Here is a 19,869-nt window from a genome sequence, read left to right on the forward strand (position 1 = left end):
CCCAGAACTGGACGCAGTACTCCAGCTACGGCTTGACCAGTGTCGTATAGAGGGGGAGGATCACCTCCTTGGATCTGCTTAAGATGCATCTGTGGATGCATGACAAGGTACAGTTGGCCTTCCTGACCGTGTCCCCACACTGTCGGCCCATGTTCATTTTGGCTTCAATAATGACTCCAAGATTCTTTTCTGCCTCTGCACTGATGAGAAGGGAGTTCCCCAGCCTGTAGGTATGCTGCTGGTTCTTCCTCCCCAGGTGCATCACCTTGTACTTGTCAGTGTTGAATCCCATCCTGTTCTCATCCGCCCACCCCTGTAACCTGTCTAGGTCCGATTCCAGCCTATTCCTCCTGTGACGACCAGATCTCCTAGCGTGTCTTGCAGGGGCCCCATGTTATTAAGTACTTTCTTTTTGCCCCCTCATTTGCCCCCTCATTGGATCCAGCCCAGAGGCAGCAGCAGCCTCTTGGCTGGTCTCCAGGCACCTGATGGTTCTCCCATGCTCAATTCAGCAGGGATCCTGAGGTCTTAAAGGACACACCTGAGATAACACAGGGCTACAGCTGAGCACATCTTGAAAGAGCCTGTGAATGCTGCAGCTGCAGGACGCTGGGGCCAGGCCTACCCAGGACGTGCTTGGCAACACTGGCTGGTGGCAGTCAGGAACAGGTTCCTTAGTGGTATTTCTCTTCCAGCAGAAGCCTTTAGAAGGGCACAGTCACAATAGGATAAGAAGGGCTTTTGTCAGAGCAGGTTTTCTCCTGCACCAAACCAGCATAAGCTGTATTGGCCAAAGGACTTTTCTGCTGGCATAAGCAGCTACGCTAGGGTTTTCTGGCACAGCCAGCCCAGGAAAACCTCCCCCCTGGCCTAGGAGTGATCTCCAGGCAGCTGCACTCCAAGCTCAGACAGGCAGCTTTGGCGCCCCTGACAGCATTATTGGGCAACAAGAATCTCACTCTCCCTGAAGCTCTGTGAGCAGCCCTGCTCCCTGCCTGATGCTGGGAGATGAATATCAGCAAGTCAGTCTCTTGGTATGGGCTGCCTGCTGCTCTACTGCATGGACACCATTGGTCAACCAGGCTATGACAGCAGGCATGCTGCAGGAATGAAGGATGGGATGACTGGGCTACCTTGGAGAGGAGGGAGATCCACCTCAATGCCAAAGCAAGGAACCCATCTCCTAGAGACAGCAAGGTGCTACCTGACAGGGAGCCACAGCAACTAAATGCTAGCCTTGGCAAGCAAGTTTGAAAATCTGAATCCTGGCCTTCCAGGAGGCTCTGCTCTAGACTGTTCCACCCGAGTGCCAAGCAGCTCCAGCAAAGCTGGTTTCCCCCAGAATAAATAAAAAACAGAGGGCCCTTCAGCAGCATGGAGTGCCCTGGACAGGATGACACTGCCAAGGCCAGAGCCTCCTGTCCTGCCTCCATGCAAAGGGCTTTGCAGCAGGCATGATGCACCTGTTGGACCAGCTTTGTGGAGCACGTACTCTTCAGCCAGAGTTCTCCCCATGCTCTCATGTTTGATCCAAACTCCTTTCCCTCCTCACTTCAGCTTTCCCCTGTCAGGAGCTGCTGCTTCTCAAATCTCTCTCCCCAAAGCAGCACAAGCCACTATGGCTGCCTTTGGGTTACTTTCCATCCCAGCAACATCAGTACCAAGGCCTGTGGGAACAAAACATTAACACATTGCAGAGTTGGCTGAGGTCAGAGAGTGGGACACTCAGGCCTTGGATGCACTGAGGAATGGAAGAGGAGCAGCAGTCAGTCCTGCCCTCCAACTTCCCCTTTCCCTGTACTAGGATTAGGTTTCTAATACCTGCATTTCTGCTGACATCTCAGTTTCATCTAATTCCCTGAACCATTAGGTTCAGAGCATCCTGGTGTCCGGAGTGTCTGGAAATGCTCAGGGCAGCCTCACCTGCCCATGTGCTGAGGCATGCTTTCATTTCCAAGAGCTCAGCACAGTGCAGAGCTTTCTGAGGTCAGGTCCAAGACAGCAGGACCCATCATTTAGCCCTGCTCTTATCCTGACTGGCCTCGTAGCCTTCAGCAAGTCCTGCTCCATGCACGTTCCTCAGCCAGTCGCCTGTGCTCTGAAATCCACAATCTTCCTACATGTTCATTACAGTGAATTACACATTAGGAAGAGACAAGAGGCTGCAAAGATTTCACAGCTCCACCAAAACATGCAAGAAAGGAGGGAGGGTGTCACAGGCCATGCAAACTCAACCCTTATGGAAGGGACCTACTTCCCTGAAGACTAGAGTCACTGGTTTCATCTTCATAGCCCACACAGAGGAAAGTGCAAGATGCCAAGAAGACTCCAGTAACAGGGAAGCCAGGCAGATTTGCATCACCTGGAAACCAAAGTTATGATGCCAGGGCACACTGGGCTCTGAAAGCCCAGCCTTACACTGAGCACCCGCCCCATTCAGTGGGTCACAGCCCTCATGGATACTTCTGAGCCCAGTCTGCAGGTGCCTGCAACATTCGCTCCAGAAGAGCTGAGCAAAGCATCATGGCTTGGTAGCTGGTTTGGTGACAAGCTTTGCAGATTTGGTATAACCCAAGCTATCTGATAGTTCCTGGCAGATCTGACCTGAATGGTTTCAGCCAAAATGAAAACAAGTCAAAATATTTCACGCTGAGGCTAAGCTAAAAGTTTTGCTTTCTTGTTTGGAAAGGATGGGCTTGATACTGAGCTATATTTACTTTAAAATAAATAGATAATAAAAACAGAAAAACACACCTGAAAAAGACAAACCCACCCTCAAATGCTTTTGGTGTTTGCAAGGCACAGGAGGCCACTCATGATTTGGACTTGTGTATCACATGGCAAACCATTGCAGCTGGACCCATACATCCCTCTGTATGACTGAAGTTTAGCTATGGAGACCCATCACTGCTGGACCCATACATCCTTGCACATGACTGAAGTTTAGCCTGCAGGCTGAATTCAACACCAGAACTGTCAGCAGCAGCAGGCAGGGCAACTGAATGTTACAATACACGTGACAGAAGCTGAGGTGGATGCCAGGGGAGTGCTTGGGCAAGGTTTGAAGTGGAGATGGGCAGTGACAGAATGAACAGATAACTACACTTCTGACGTCACATGCTGGGAAGGCACTCCTGAACTGAACAGAAGCTGAATGATGGATAAAGCTATGTGTGGGGGGGCAGGGTCCTAACAACACAAAGACACAGGAAAGAGCAGCAGCAGGTGCTCACATTCACACACACACAGATTGGTGCTGCCATAGGGGACTGGCATAAACAAAACACATGGTAACACATGCAGGCACTCATGTTTTCTATACCTAGTGTTATTCGTGGCACTGATGGCCCCAGAAATCCTCTACTTGGCCAAAAGAGGAACAGAAGAATCACACTGTAACTAGCCAGCCTTGGCCAGCTCAGCAGGTGGGAACAGTCCTGCTTCTTGGGGGGTGATGGGCAGGAATCAAGTTTTCATGGCACTAGCACCTTACATTCAGGCAGCCTTGGGGACCGTATACTGCAGCTGATTTGCAACCTATGGATAGGGTCATACACTGAAAACAAGCTCAACATAGCTCTGACTAAGCTTGGTGGGGGAAAGTCCTAGTCCCACTTGACTTGGAGGGGAGCAGAGGCAGAGGGTAAATAGCCTGCAGACATGAGCATGGCATCAGTTTAGCAGCTTCCTCTGATACCCATTGCATGAGATGGGGCAGTGCTTTGCTCTGCACCTGAACGAACAGTCAGCCTGCCACTGAACTGGACACAGTACAGAGATCTAAGAAGGATGGAGGAAAAGAATAAAAGTTGCCCCAGCAGGCCTCTGAACATGCTCTAAGTAGCCTGAATTTACTGCCAGCTAGGGGAAGAAGACAACACAAGGTGTATGAGAGACCATGATATGGATCCCAACCATAAAACCAACCCAGGCTGCGGTGGATTGACAGGACAAGCCTGTGCAAGGAGTGCTGACTGGCTGATCGGTCACCAGGGAGATGAGGATATCATGATTTACAGCTAGGGGGAACAGCAAGGATGATGATGGCCTCCATTGTGACCCCTGCTGCACCCTTTATTGATTTATACTGACTTTGGCAGAGTCTTTATTGGCTGTCTGCCCCCATGACCTGCCCACCTCCCAAATTCAGAGTGCACACCAAGGTTGCCTTTGTTTTTAAAACAACAGGTGTTCCGGAAAATGTTATGAAACCTTCTTCCTACTACATCCAGCCCCTTAGAACCACAGCAAAGCTGACCCTAGTCAGGAGAGGATGAACAGGACATACATAGATGGCATTGATGGAGTCTGGGAAATGGAGACAATGTCATCTTTCCCCTATGATGTTCAAAGGCTCTTGCTCACATGATTATTTTCGGTACTGTTGCAGCATCTCAAGACTCCTCAGAGCTAGGCACTCCCACAAGGCCAGACAGACATGATAAGATACAGTCCCTGAATAGATCAGCTAGACTGGGATGGGGAAGAGAGGCACCAAGAGGATGAAGTGATTTCCCCGAAGTTACATAGTAGGTCAGGGCTGAGCAGAAATGAGACTTCCAAGCCAGGCCTCTTATCCACCAGACTGCTGCCAGAGAGCCACCCAGGCACTGGGGGCTGGCTCCCCAGTGCAGACAATAATTCCCCAAGGGCAAGAGTCTCGTTTCCAATTTGGTAGATACATTCCACCTCCCCATGAGCTTTTGGGACAAGAACTCTCCATAGCCGGGTCAGAGAGATAAGCCTAGGGGGAGCTGCTTGCCTGTCCCCACCACACCCTTGTCCTCACTGCCCCAAGTAGACCCCACAGACCAGTAGCACTCATAGGGCTCAGTCCTCCCTCTTCGTCATGCATGTGCCCTGTAGAAGATGCTGGTGAAGAGGAATCTTCTGTCTCCCCACTCCCACTGCTGCCAAATGTCATGTGAAGGGGTTTTATTTTCAAGATAATACCCAGGCCCTGGGAAGCTTCAATTGCTCAGGGTAGACAAAGCTCAGCCAAATTCTCACCTTTGGCCTGGATGCCCAGGGCTCCTGGGCAGCATAAGAAATACAGCACTTGGACACAAGAGAGTCTGCACACACCACACTGAGGTAGCAGGGGATGGGGGCTGCAGACGGGTGGGGGTATGCAGGGACAGAGAACCCAGAGGCAGATGAGCACACGTGTAGATCAGGAGTCCATTTCACGCTGATGACAGAACCACAACACAACTGATTTATACCTGCTCAGAGACTGAGCCTGGCCATCACCATGCAAAATGCACAGGGAAAACATGTGCTTCCTTTGATAGGATGTTCTTTTATTTGAACTGGGAGACAAAACTCTTTACAATCACTGTAACTTGTGAAGGCTTCTTGGCCAATAAGTCAACAGAGGAACAGGACAGACCCAGCTGCAGAGACACTGTCCCATCAGGCACGACAAGGATGATTGTTCTGTGTGGGCTCTGGAATAGCAAAGCCAGTCTGCATACCCCAGGACCAAGGGCATCAACTGGAGATGGTCACAAAGGAGTAAGAGGGCAAGGCACCCTCAAAGAATTCAATGGATAGCCCCCATTCCTGCATGGCTCCCTGTATCCCCCTCATATGCAGGAAGCATGTGGGAGTGGGGGCTCCTGTCCCCCATCCCTCTCTCTCTTTTTGCGCAGCAAGTGGGGAAAGGAGAAGAGAGGGAATCGGTGGGGCTCTGGGGTTAGGCTGAGGTGCCGTACTGGGGAGCAGGACAAACTCCATGGACCCAGAGAGGTGCAGGCACCAAGCCAGCACAGGGATTAGAGCTACTTGCGTGCTCGATATAGCGTGGGCACTTTACAGCCTTCTCTACTGCAATGGGGACCACTTTTTTGGCAGGCTCACCACAAATTAAGCACCACGTTTCCCCACCCTCCCCTTGGGTACCACTCTGATCCCCTTCCCCTGCCCAATATGCTGTCTGCTTTCTGTCCCCTGACCACTGTACTGCCAATCCCTTCCCTGATCTGCTGTGTGCTGCGCAGAGGCTATCTGTGCCACTTGTGCACACAATCCAATCACTGAGAGCATGAGCCATGCCAGGGGACACGTAGGCCAGAATAAGGAGCAAGGGGAGGAAAAGAAGAAACCTGGGTGAGTCCCTAGGCATACTTTCTCAGGACTGAAGCTCAGGGCTAGGCAGCTGAGGATGCACATCCTCACCCTCTGATGCCCATTGTGCACTGTGCTGGGACTCCATGAATTTTAACTCCCCTGCCCTAATCCCCAGAACACAGGGAAGGGAGGGGGAAGTCTTGCAGCTGAACATGCTGTGTTGATGCCAGGAGCCAGCTGAGCTCTGCGGTGAGCTCATTAAGGCTGGCTAACAGGAGGAGCACTTTGCTGGCGCAGGTAAAGAGGAAAACATGTCAGCAGAGAGCACATTAAAAAACCCCAGTAACAATAGCAGCCCAGTTGCATTCATATTTGTTTGGATCCCTGGGACTCAGTGCCTGTTTTGAGGGGAGTGGAAAAGGAGATATTAGGGCTCTGTGCCTCTGTTTCCTATCACTGCTGGGGTATTAGAATCGATTAATAGATGTGGATGGCCCCTCACCATTTCAGGCACTTTTGGCTGCAGCACAGGGAGCAGATCTACACCAGCACATCTGAGGGAACAGGCTTGGGCTGAACCATAGAGTCCCAACAGCCCAGGGCCAGCCAGAGCTGGGCAAAGACCCAGGAGCAACCTCCTGGCTAGAGGTGAGGAAGAGGCACTGGCTTCTGAAACCAAGTGCTTCAGATTTAGCTTTGCCCCACCAGGGTGGGAAGGGGAGGGGCACAGGGGGCAACCTGTCACTCTAACTTCCCTCTCTTCCCTTGTTCCTATTCTTAGGGTCTTTCCCACCCCCCTCATTTTCTTTGTTTTGATCCTCAATGAACAGGAAGAAAAGAGAAAGAGCCTTGACAAATCCCATCAAGGCCCAGACAAGCCAGGGCCCCTCCTGCCAGCATGCCAAGCCCCGTGCTAATGAGGGGTGGGGGAGGCAGCAGAGAAGAGCAGTTTCACAAAAATGCTTGGTGCAGGAAGGAAGGTAAGGATTTCATGCAAGGTAGAGCAACTGGCTGTAAGGAATGGGTTCCCAGTTGGGGTGGGGAGGGTGTGGTGGAAATCAGGCCATGAAAGCTTTCCCAGTCCCCATGCTCCCTCCATGTCCTTTCCCTGTCCTACTTCAGCCTCTGCTAGGTCCCTAGGGGCCCAGGCCCCAGGAGTGGCTGAATGCAGTGATGAAAGAGTCTCAGACAGTAACAGAATGATTTTGGGGCAGGGGTCCCCAAAGGGGCTTTCAAGGGATATTCCCACACAGGCAGGAGAGCTGCCCATTGCTTACCAGGGTTTAGGTGGAGAAATGTTCCTCCTTCTCCTTCTAAAGGCCTGTGCTATGGGAGGCCAGCAAGTGCTGAGGCTGCTGGGGCTGCCCTGTAGGCTTCACCCCTCCATGCCCCAGGGTAAGGCGCAGTGACCAGCGATGTGGGACGGAGCAGAAAGGGAGCCCGTGGTGCCAAGTTGCTTGCCCATCTCACCTCAGGCTCATTAGTTCACAGGAAAAAAGACCAGAGTAACAGGACACTGAGCACTGTTATCACATCTATCAGACAAACAAGACAACCAACCTTTGAGGGTTGCCAAGGTGGCAGGGGTGTCTGGGATGGTGGGGGAAGAGTTGGCTCTTGTATTGCAGGATCGGGCAGTACACACGCTGGTCGTGAGGACCTCCTAGTTACAAACTCCCAGCTTCAAGGGACAGAGAGCATTGAGCATCGAGTTCAAGCAGCATCTGAGGCCTGTACTTCACCTGCAAAACCAAAAGAAACCCTTAGTCATCTGAAAAGAAGGAGCAGGCTCAGGCTGAATCCTGAACAGCTCAAAGTCCAACAGCTAGCCAGAAGCAGAGCTGGGAAAAAATCAGCTTCTCAGCAAAGTTGGTCTAAGGGTTGAGCCCACAATGAAACGGCATTCACTCCATGAAGAGAAGGCAGGGTTGGGAACAGGACTCCTGGGTCCCTTTCACTTATTCTGCCACAGACTCCATGAACCTGGCAGAGATCCCTCTGCAACATGGGAATGGCGGAGCTTCCTCATTTCAGTGAAATACTTTGCTCTCCACACAGAGAGCTTCGTGTACACTAAGCCAGGCTAGACCAGAAGATCTGGTGCTACCAAAGAGCAATGAAGACAGGAGTTGCCTGTTAGACTTCTCCTTAGCACTGCAGGTGCTGGCTTAACAAACACGTGAGGTGAGGGCTTAACAAACACGTGAGGTGAGATACCTCAGGAAGGTGGGATGAAACATGAGCCCAGAGCAGAGCCAGATGGAGAACTCCATTACATCCATTCTGAACCACCGGGTCACATTCAGAGTCTGTGCTTTAGTGACTGAGCTGGCCCCTCCTTTCCCTTCTGCTGCAGAGCCAAGACAAACTCTCCAACCTCCTGCCAGCTGCAGGAATGGCCAAGAGGTCTAATAAAAGATATCAGCTTCACCCAAAGAACCTTGTCTGCCAAAAGGAACAGCAGCATTTATCCCCTCCATTGCCTTGTCAGTGTACCAAACACATAGCAACCCCAGTTCTAGTGACATACCATGGGCAGGTAGACAAGACACAGTTAAGATCACCTCTGTAGGGATGTTTCAAGAAGTGGGGGTGGGGATCAACCTTCCTGGGGCAAAACGACATTGGCCAAATGTCTTTCCCATTCAATTTAGGGCAGACACTCCCTGTCTCTATTTGGAGTATCATTCAACAGCACCACCCCCTCCCCTTCAGCCTCAGATCTTCACTTGGCTTAACCCTGGGGTACAGCATGGAACTGGGCAGGGTATTGGCAGGGCCCGACACAGGCGGGGCAAACCTGGCAACCACCCAGGGTCCGGACAGAAAGGGGGCCTGAAAATGGTGAAAATAATGATTATTATCATCATTATCTCTGGCAAAAGGGGGTTGATACTAAAAGTTTGCCTGGGGCTGCCAGGAGTCTAGGTACAGTGCTAGGTATTGGGTGCAATACAGTTACAAAGCAGAGCTGCTTCACATGAAGAACAGCACTGCATATGGGCCCAGCAAATGCTCTGAGGCATAGCATTCTCTGGCAGGTCAGGGGGCGATTTTGTGCTTCCTTCTTACTCAAAAACCATTGCCCCAGTAGAGGTCAGGAGCTCTGATATCCCCCAGGGGAAGCCAGAAGCTGTGGAAGTGCTGAAGGCATTGCCTTCACTCTTCTGCTCAATTCTCTATCTTGCGAAGAAGAGCAGTGTGAATTAGTGAGAATCATTTATACCACAGCTGCTCCAACTGGGAAGGAATGCTAGAAGAGTTCATGCTGACATGGCCGTTGCACTGCTGCCATCATGGGACAGGGTGGTTTAAATTTTGCCTGCTCCAGTGGGAGGATCGTCTCCCTCCACGGTGGATGCATGTGGGTAGAGGAAGGAAAACACTCCATATGGGCAGAGCTGATCATGAACTAGGAGTTAGAAGCCTTGTTAAACTAATTGTTTTGCTCATTAGTAGATGCAAGTCTTGGGATACCCACTCTGAGGTGAACAAATCTCATTATAGAGACTAGCAAAGGAAAAATTATCACTTCTGTGGTCACAAGTTGTTCTTTATGACCTAAAAAAACCTACCCTCAAAGACTTAAGTATTTTTACATTATAAATTCAGGCCTAATGTTTCCCTGTCCTTCCTAGAAGACTATGGCAGGGATTCTCAACCAGGACACTGTGGTACACTGGGGTGCCTTGCGGTCCTTTCAAGGGTGCCATGAGTAGCATTGTAAGGTGCGCAAACATGATTCACAAGATAAACTCATAGGAATCCAAACATTTGGACGTGTGCAGTCCAAGTTCTTTGCAACAGAAGAACCACCCTAGGATTTTTCTCTAGTCAAAAAACAAGTGAAAGCTGCAAGCTAACACTTTCCAAGAAGTGCCTATTGAGAGATGCTTTGAGTCGAAGAAGGTGAAGAACATCTGCTCTATGATCAACTAGAGAACAAGTGCCACCATGCAAGTCTGAGAGGAGCTTATAGGACTGTGTGTGGCAGTTTTTGACTTATTTCTGTTGACCATTATCATATTTACACAAATCCAAGACAAGGTTTCTTCCCCACAAATCAACACTGGGGGTGGGGATCCTTATCTTAGATTTGAGTACCAGCCCAGGGGAGGCAGTGGCTCAGCTCTGGCCCTGGAGCTGAAGCTAGAGCTGAGCTGCTGCCTGCCCCAGGCTGAAATGGCTTGTTGCGGGCGGAAGCAGGCACATGGCTGGGGGTGCATGGGAGAGACTGGATGGGGTAAGCCTGACCCTGCACCCCTGCTCTTCTACCCCCTCCAAACCTTCTGCTCTGGCTCTGATCCCTCCAGCCCCAACCCTGCCTGGCTGCTTCTCCCTGGCCAGACTGGGCTGGGGCTCTGCTGCTGACTGCCCTGGAGGAGCAGAGCTGCAGCAGAAGCAGAGGCTGTGGACAGGGAGTGGGGGGCGGGCACAGGGTATGTGCAGTGGGGGGGCAGGCTTCAGGGAGAAGCAGGGGTGGAGGAGATAGAGTTGGGGGGCAGGCACAGGAATGGGATGATAGGGGTGGGGGAGCAGCTGCAGGGGGAAGCAGGGAGTGGGGGGACAGTCACAGGCAAGGAGCAGGGGGAGGCAGTGGGAGCAGATGGCAGGAGGGACAAGCGGGGGAGGGAGGACAAAGGGCAGGAGAGCAAGGGGGGGATGGGACAAACTTAAGCTGACCTTCCACTAATTGGATTGTACACATGTAAAAGCATAACAACTTTATAATTTTCCACATATAGAATCTAATCATTGGGGGATTATCTTAAATTCAAAGTAATTTTGGATTCAGGTAAATACAGTTTTTAACCCCAACATGTGCCAGATAGTTATGGAGAAAAGCTCTCATTGGAAAAGATTTAAACACTTTTCTCCTTTGCTTTCTAATCAGCATAAAATCCCTGAATCCATTCAGCTGAATTCTACAGGGAGACCTGGTCTTTGCTGGAGAAAGACCGGACTGGACATGCTTGTAATTTCTAGGACCCCTTCATGCACAGTAAAGAGAAAAAGACACAAACAGAGCTTCTCACCACAACCTTTCTGCAGGTCCTTTGAACAAGGTAAACCAAGCCTTCATAGTCTTAGTACACCCTCCAGCTCCAGGATGGCTCCACTCCCTTGGATGTCATCAAGGCACAGATGCCAAAGCAGCATTTGTCTAAGCCATTCTCTGGCGCCAGCCTCCTCACAAACCAGGTGGCTGTCAGCTCACGCACCTTGAACGACCATGGAGTCACACGGGGAGGGAGGCATCATTCTGGTTACTAGATAACTTTGTAAAATGAAGCCAGACCGCACATCTCACCTGGACACTGTCTGGCAGCCCATGCACACGGCCAGGTGTAACTGGCACCTATTACCTTCTCTAATTGCAGTTTCCAGATGGCTTAAAGGTGCAGCCTGCTGCAGAACAGGTCAAAAGCCCAACCTTGGGGTGACAAAGGCCTGGATTACATTGGCCAGGTCCAGCCTTAATACAGGGGTATGTCAAGAGCCAGGGAAGTCCCCTTGGCAAATGCTACTACCAAGACATCCAGAAGCAGACAGGAATGTAGTTAAGAGTGGGTAACTTTAATTCTCCCCTTTGAGGTTAGGGAGATGTTGAGAACAGCAGACCAATTTAATGTGGCTCTCCCGACAGTGTAAAAGATGCTGCACTACCTGGTATGTGAAAGTCCCACGTAAGAGACTGTCTATGCTACTGCCTGGTTCTAGCTACAGAGGGCAGGCAGACAAGAAAGGCTGTCTATAGCGGACCTGCATTAGCAAATCAGGAAGTCTAGCAAACTAGGAAAGTCTCTCTCCCCCCTCTCCCCTGCCACACACATTAGTAAATTAGGAAAGTCTCTTCTGCACACACACAGATTAGCAAAGTAGGAATGTCTCTCTTTCTCCTAGGTTACTAGAGAAAGACTGACTTTCCTAGTTTACTAACATGCACGAGTGAAAGTCCAGGAATTCTGCCTGATCAACACATCAAAGAGCCACTCAACACAGCTCACAAAGACACGCTTGGACCCAGAGGGACAGACTTCCATCTTCAGCTCCCTCTGTGCAAAAATGAAGTTTATTTCCTACCTATGGGGACTTTTTACCATCTTGTACCATCTACACTTTTCCCAGAGCCTGACGAAGGGACTTTGATCCTGAAAGCTTGCAGAAAAGGACAATTTTCTTGCCATTTTTCAGTTGGTCTAATAAAAGGTATCATTTTGGAACCAAGAGTTCTAGCTTTTTGTAAGTCCCTCTCCCGCACACCCACTCACACAGCTTTTCCTGAATTGTCTTCTGAGGTCTCATCTCAGCCTACACGGTCCTCAGGGCAGCGAAAGTCTCACAATAGGTATGCAAAGCAGGGTGCTAAAGTCACCCTGTTTTACAAATCTAGTGGGAGACTGGTTCACATTAAATATGAAATCTGCACACGTGGCCTGTGCAATGCCAAGGGCAGCTGCAATTAGTAGGCTATCCTTCTCCCCAGCAACAGACTCAGTGGTGAAGAGTCAACTTAGGGAATCCCCACAGAGTGGGAAGGGGGAGCTGAGGGAACAATGAGATGCTGCATGGTTCAGGGGAAGGAGTCAGATAATTGTGGGACCTTCGAGTGCAGTTCATAGGAGGCAGGGAGAAGTAAGCATGTTCTGGTCTATGGGGTTCAGAGGATGTATGGCAAACCGGGATCTTTAATAACATGAGACAGTGAGGTCGCAGGGAAAGTGACCTGTCCAAAGAAACAGAGCGACCGCCTGCTGCTCCTCATCACTGAGGAGGAGCTCACAATAGGCCGTTACCATATAGATACCCTAAGTTATGTACACAGCACCAGGCAAAGAATTTATGATTTGCTGGGACTGATACAACTGCCTCCTTACTGAGATGCAAGTAAGAGGCACAGCCAGGAGGGAGCTGGAGGGGACAGCAGGGGCTTGAGAAGTCCAGGCATCTACAGCTTAGGACTGAGGGGTCATTAAGTCCCTGCCTGACAAGCAGAAACCACAAGCTGTGACTACTCACATCCAAATGCTGGATTCCAAGTGCACCATCCACTTCACAGCCTGCAAGCTTCTTGCTTGCCACTCATTCATCAATTCAGACAGATTTGGGACATGACAAGACAGTGAGCTTAGCACCTACACCACTGGCTAATTATTCAGAGCCCAGGAGGACTGGGGTGGGAGGGCAGTCAGAAATGAAGGAAACTGCCCGTACAAACAGTTTCAACCTGGCCCCAGATGAGTCTTCTGGAAGACGCATTTGGACACACAAGGCAGAGACCACTGACTTATAATGGTGCTGCGCACAGAGCACGTGACACTCAGACTAGTTGCTCTTCCTGGTCAAGCAGAGGAGAGCCCCTTTGCAATGTATCCAGTCCTGGCTGAGCCAATAAGGACAGAGGCAGCTGGACACCAAAAGGAAAATGTTACCACAACATTTCTGAGCCCAAAGGTAGGATGACCATACGTCCCACTTTAGCTGAGACAGTCCCAAATTTCAGCGGCTGGTCAGCCAGCTGCTGGAAATTAAACTGGGTGTCCCAGAAATGCAGGGGCCCAGGTTGTGGGGAGAAGGAAGGTTCCTGATTTCCCACATGATGTCCTGGATTTCCATCTGGTCAGCCTACCGAAAGGCCCAGACACACTTAGCTGGTCCATTGTAGGCTCTTACAGCAATCTGCCCAGTTCCAGCAGACAATCTAATTCAGGGTTAGTGTTGGATGCCCTAGGCACCCCTCTCATGCAACAGGGTAGGCAATTTTCCTGGCTGGCTCTACTGCTTTAAACAGTGGAGTGGGCAGGAAACGGCACTTTGGGGCTAATGTCACCCAGCACTGACTCTCTCCTCTGAGCTGCAGTAGCCTGACACAAAGGGATGCGTCTCCAGGCCCCAAAAAGACTGTGCATGTTCTAAGGGGTCTGTTCACAGTGACAGCTCTACCAATCAAAGTGGTTTTGTGCCCAGATGCCTGGGATTTTAGCATTGGCTTCTTCATCAGGGGACCAGCTGACATGCTTCAGTTCCCAGGAGTTGCCAAAGTGAATCAGACCTTCTATTGTAGGCAGGGCACATACGTCAGGCACTAAAATACTCTGCACGGCCATCTGTCCGCAGGTTATTTGGGGCTGGTAACAAACTATCCCCAGCTATTCCAGGAAGGATGGACTGAGCACACAGTAGTGCAGAGAAGAAGGTCACACAGCAAGTGGCAGAGTTGGGTCATGGGGACGTCCATCTGCTTCCCACAAGGAGTCAGGTAGAGGCATGCATTGTCTTAGACCAAAGCAGGCAGGGGGTATCAACTTTTTTGAGACGAGCCAGATGCGTGACACAACAGAAAAGCAGCAGTCCCTTACACCTCATCCTGAAACACTGCTCCACACCCTAGTACCACACTAGCACTTGGTCTCCTTCCTGGAGATTGAAGGGTACAATACGCTGGTCACGTCCCCTTCTCCCACACCACTGTCCCTGAATATGAGAAGCAGTGAAGGAGGCAACTGCTCCCAGCACAGAAACCCCCTCCCCAGAAGTTGGGGTGCCCAGGACTGTAGTTCATCAACATTCAAATGCCTGCCCATAAATCCTAACTAACACCTTTGTCTACAGCTCTCCAGTGGTGATGGGTACTATAGGCCCAGATAGGCCTGGAAGTTGGTGTGACCCACCACTGGGCACACTTCAGGGATGCTGGCCTAGGAGCAGGACTGCTTGGAGTTACTACCAGATCTTGTTCCCAGCTCTACAAGCAACAGTCTCCCCAAATGCTGTGCAGAAGCTACCCAGCCAAGGCAAGCACTGGCAGCAAAGCAAGGAGGCTCCTGAACAGAGAGGTCAGAGTACTGCCTGGACCAGCAGAGCAGCTTGCTTTTTGGTTTCCCACTCACGCCCAGAAGTGCTAAGCTTGCTCCTCTCCTCCCCATTCCTGCCCACTAACCACCTGCCCTTGAACCAAGGGACCTCCAGAAACACACAGCTGCCCTCAGCCAGGCTGCACTTGGTGGCGAGTGCTCTGTGCAGGCTTGCTCAGTACTCTGAGCTCTGGCTTGAACTTCACTATTTGCCCAGCCAGGAGCCATTCCACCCTCACCTACCCTGGCAAACACAGAAGCCAAAGGAACCGAAGCTCAGCCTCTCAAATGGGGACCTCTCAGCTCATCCCTACCCCCACAAGTCACAGCTCATCCCTACCCCCACAAATGAATCCTTCACCATCTTCATCAGGAAACGCTAGGGGCCCCCTAGCTAACAGCCTGCCTTCTGCTCACGGGGTATAGCGGGGATTTAGCAGAAAAGGAGACAGAGTAAGGAGGGAGGCCAACACCTTGCCAGGGCATCTCTGGCAGGGACAGACCAGCAATGCGTACCCCATTCCTGGGGGAAGTCAGAGGACCATGCCCCCTCTAACTGAAGACAGGCTGCCTCTACTGGACAGCCTGATCTCCAATTGTTGTCTGACAAAACCTAGGCCCTTCCCTAAAGGCGGATGTCATAGCAGTCCTGACACCCTGCACTGAACTCTTCCCCAGAGCCACAGTCAGCATGAGCTTGGCGTGAGGGCATTGTTCTCAGCAGATCTTGAGTTTTCTCCTACACAGTCCTTCTGACATAAAGGCTCCTTATACTCAACAGTCCTTTCTTACATACTCCATTCAGAAGTGCCTGCAGGGAAACAGGAATCTGGGCCTAACTCATCTGAGGTTGAAGAAATGCTTGATTAATGGATAGTTCAGGTTGCCCAATAGCATCCATGTCCCTTTTCAGAAAGTCAGATTGCACAAATTCAAACCTCTGATCAATCAGAAACCACGTGTTTGGTACACCTGCCCACCCAACCTGAACTGGAGCTGGCAATAGTCCCTGGCAACTACCTGTCTGCACTCCAAGTGCTTCCATTGCCAGACAGAGCAGAAGGAGGGATGACTGAAGAGGATCTCTACAGAGCTGCAATTGTGTTATGGGATGTGGTAGAGGTTTACAGCCCCTCTGCCTGCCTCTCTCATCACCCTGCCCCTCATGATCCAAGCAAGTTACACTTGTACTGGAGAGATCCAGGGTGCCTCCTTTCACTGCTGGGTTCTATAGGTTGCATCAGAATTGGCGCACACGGATCTGCTTGCCCTAAGGATTGCCAGCAGTGAGTTATAATTCAATCTGGGGGTTTCCAAAAGTGCAGGGCGAGAGGGAATTGTGTGTGTAGGGGTGCAGGGTAGTCATGGAGTCAGCGCAGTGCTTGCGTGTAGGTAGCTTCTGTTTAGTCCTGCTTACTTAAGTACAAGCTTTACCTTAGCAAAAGGAAGAGCTAGATTTTGCCACAGGGGGCCATGTGCTCTATCCCTCTCCCCCACAAAACAGCTCAGCTACCCTGCATAGCTACAGAAGCAGAGCATGGCATGTTACAGGCATGTTGGGCAATTGCTTGAAGAGGGCAGGATTAAGGTGATGTTAGCAGGTACCTTTGCCCTGCATCCAGGCTTTCAGCAGTTTCAAGTTTCACTGTTCTGGGGTGGCACAAGCATATCATCAGGCCTTCTTAACTCCATATTAACAGCACTCTCTCCCCCTCACATCAGGAGTTAGTTAGCCTTCTCTCTGATAACAGAAGTTTTCTGACTGTCCATTCAGGCTGTTGTTACACGGGTGCGGTGCTGCTGTGGCTAATGGAAGCTATGCAGTTCCAAAGGGGTCCAGCCACTCCCAAATGCTGTGTTGCAACAGAGTGGCGATCATGGTCCTGTCCCGAAACATGCAATGACTGGTGCTGCAGAGAAGGCAGCAACTGTCTTAAATGTGGTCTGTATCTCAAAATCCTGAAAAAAATTCCTGTCGCTAACCCAGAATGGCAGTTAAGTACATGATCAGACTTGTGTGTCTTCTCCACCCATCTCCCCCACAACAGAGAGCTCTTCCCTACTACTGGTTTCAGCTAGAGGTAATATGAAGGGGATGTTTAACTAGCACTTGAGAAGCCATTAGCAAATAAGTTGTTCCTTGCTGCTTCGTATACCATACTGCTGCATGCACAGCCTACCAGAAGGCCACATGCCTGAGCGGGTCAAATCATGGGATTTCTAGCTCTGAAGAAAATTGAATGTTTAGAAATTTGATTTTATTATGATTCACAGCCAAACCAAGTTTCCCAGAATTTCTCAAGAAAAAGAAGTTCAAAGAAATGTCAGAAGCGCTAAACCCGTGGTGCTTCAGAAATAAACCAGGAGCCAGATTCCTGTTGGCTTCACCCAGCAGGTATCATGACAAATTTGCACTACCTACTGAACAGCAGCTGTCAGTTTTACACAGCAGCTGCCAATCTACAGCATGCCTGAGCTGCTTGCCTGGTGCTCCTGACAGTACCACAGAGAAGCATGCTGGTCCACTCTCACTCTTGCTCTGTGTACATCAAACCCAGAAACAAGGCAGAAAAGCCACCATGAGGTCTCTCTCTCCATTGCTTTCACTCTGGGCAATGATTACCCCCAATCACAAAACACGCTGGTTATATTCCATCCCCTCCTGCCATACCTCATTTCCCATCTCTCTACCCATCCAGTATAGTCTATCCCCACTGCCCAACTGTCCTCCCAACAGAGGGGATAGGCATCAGCTGGAAGAGCTGGAGAGATAACAGAAGGACACTGTGGATGGACTAACATGGAGGGGAAACAGGTGTAACAGGGCATGAGGGCAAGGATGGCCCAATGGCTAGGACCTAGGACTCATTCAATGCCTTCCTCAACAATAGATTTCCCATGCGACCTTGGGCAAGTCACATCGGCTGCGTCAGTTCCCATCTGTTAAATGAAGTTAGTGGTGCTAGAGAGGATAAATACAATAAGGGGGATGCTCTGTCACTATGGCAACAAGATCATATAAATACTGCTCATTCACTGATGTGGGAGTTTTGTGGCAGACAAAACCCACTGCTCATCCCCACCCCCCCGCACAGCTCCAAACCTCTCCTTCCCATCCAGTCCTTCCAACTCTCCATATTCTCCAGTGCCCCCTCCATCATGGCCAGGTGCTTTGAGCCACCTCCATCCTCCTCCATGCTGTCTCATATGCCCTGATAAGCTTGGGAGGTGATAGAGCTGTCCAAGCTAAAGGCAGGATGGGACAGGAGAAAAGCAGAGTTGTTAAACTCCTAACTCCAAATCTGGGCCTAGTACACAGAGATGGAGCCCCTACATGTTCCTCCACAGCACAAAAGGCCCAAAGAATATGAAGCTTATGACATGGGGCAGGAAGAAGGGCTCAGACCCCAGTACATACTGGATAGGGGGAAGAGACTACCCAGCCTCCACCCCTAACCCTGCAGCCCCCTGCTCCCCCTTCCAGTTGCCAGCCCCTCTCCTTGGTATGAGCCCTTTCTGGTCAACTGCTAAATGGGCTACTCCTCATTCGTGTATTTTAATGAGTCCACTATCACCTGTAGGAAGCCAGGAGGATGACAGTGGGAGTTTTACAAGCTGATGACAGAGGATGCGTCTAGAGGACTAGACTGGCTATAGAGTAAGATCAAGGAGTCAGAATAGTCTAACCAGGTGATCTGCTGTTGCTCCACACTTTGCTGAACCTGGAGCATGGACCTGCATTGTCCTCCACCCCACCCACCTCCGTGTAGGGCAGCCTCCAGGGACCGGAAGAGCCAGGGATGATGCACTGCACAGACACAGCCAGACCCTCCCTAACACCCAGCTCCATTTCTCCCTACACTGGCCGCTGCCATCTCTCTTGCCTATTCCCTCCCGGCAAACCTTCAAGGCACAGTTTGATGCCGTTCTGGAAAGAGCCAGAGTCATTTCTGAGTTGCCTGCTATGCTTTGATCATGTTTCCCAGAAGGAGAAAACCCCCTTGATGGGGGCTGAGAGGAACAAGCAATACACCCTGGCTCAGCCGCAGATTTCAGCCAGGGGTAGGCTCATCCTCAGGGTGGGTGGCCACAGGTCAGGTTGAATGGCCACAGCCTGTCCCCAGGAACCACTCCCTCCATGTGCAGGTGCTTGGTGGGCACCATTGGAGCCAAACAAATTCTTCCCTTCCTCAGGCTTCCCCCTTTGAAGGGTAGGTACCAAGTATTAGGCGAGATAAACAATAAGCACCCGAGCTGAGAACAATCAGAGCCCCTGGCTGAGCTGGAGAGGAGGCCCCCACAGCCAGGGCAGACGAGTCCCACAGCAATGCCAGGGCTTGGCCTGCAGGATGCAGCCCAGCACTAGCTGGCACAGCAACCCTGTGCTATCTTCGGAATAAGGCGCCCCTGAGGAGAGACTGCACACCCAGGCCAGTCAGCCAAGCAGCTCCTAAGGAGAGGTGGGTCTGGGAGCATTTCAAAACCTACCTTTAAGCAGAGGGGACTTATCAAGGGTGACATGGGACAGCTGGCACTGCTGGGGCCTAGAGATGAAGGATTCCAGCAAGTCCCAAATACACCAGCCCCTGGGGGGAACCCCACCCCCCAAGTGCCCCCCAACTACAGCACCTCTTGCAAGTCCCCTCCCTGCAGGTGGCATGGGAGCCAGAGCCTGGGTGGACCCAGTGCACTGGGCACGCGGCAGTGCCACAGCTACCTGCCTGGCCCCGGGGTGCCCAGCAGCAGCAGGTAGTGCGCCCGGGGGGTGCAGCCAGGCAGAGGTGCACCTTGCATACTGACTGGCTCAGCAGTGCAAAAGCTTCCGCGAGCAGCAGCACAGTGCAAGGGGCTGCCTGGGCACGGGGGGAAGAGGTGCGCCCCAGGGCATGGCGGGGGCTTCAGGCTGCTTCACCCCCTCCCAGCAGGTGCCCCCAAACCCCCC

The 19,869-nt window shown here is 51.2% G+C and overlaps 1 protein-coding gene across 1 annotated transcript in view; it reads right to left on the reverse strand.

The window, feature by feature from the left end:
- The window catches only part of LARGE2 (LARGE xylosyl- and glucuronyltransferase 2), a 100,183-nt gene extending 92,371 nt beyond the window's left edge, over nucleotides 1–7,812 (reverse strand). The window contains exon 1 of the mRNA XM_019519307.1: nucleotides 7,633–7,812. The gene's annotated coding sequence lies outside the window, so the exon portion shown is untranslated. The remainder of the gene's footprint in view (nucleotides 1–7,632) is intronic.
- Nucleotides 7,813–19,869: the final 12,057 nt, after the last annotated feature.

This window comes from Gavialis gangeticus, unplaced genomic scaffold (genome assembly GCF_001723915.1).
Source record: "Gavialis gangeticus isolate Ggan-Ray unplaced genomic scaffold, GavGan_comp1, whole genome shotgun sequence".
In the NCBI taxonomy this organism is placed as follows: Eukaryota; Metazoa; Chordata; order Crocodylia; family Gavialidae; genus Gavialis; species Gavialis gangeticus.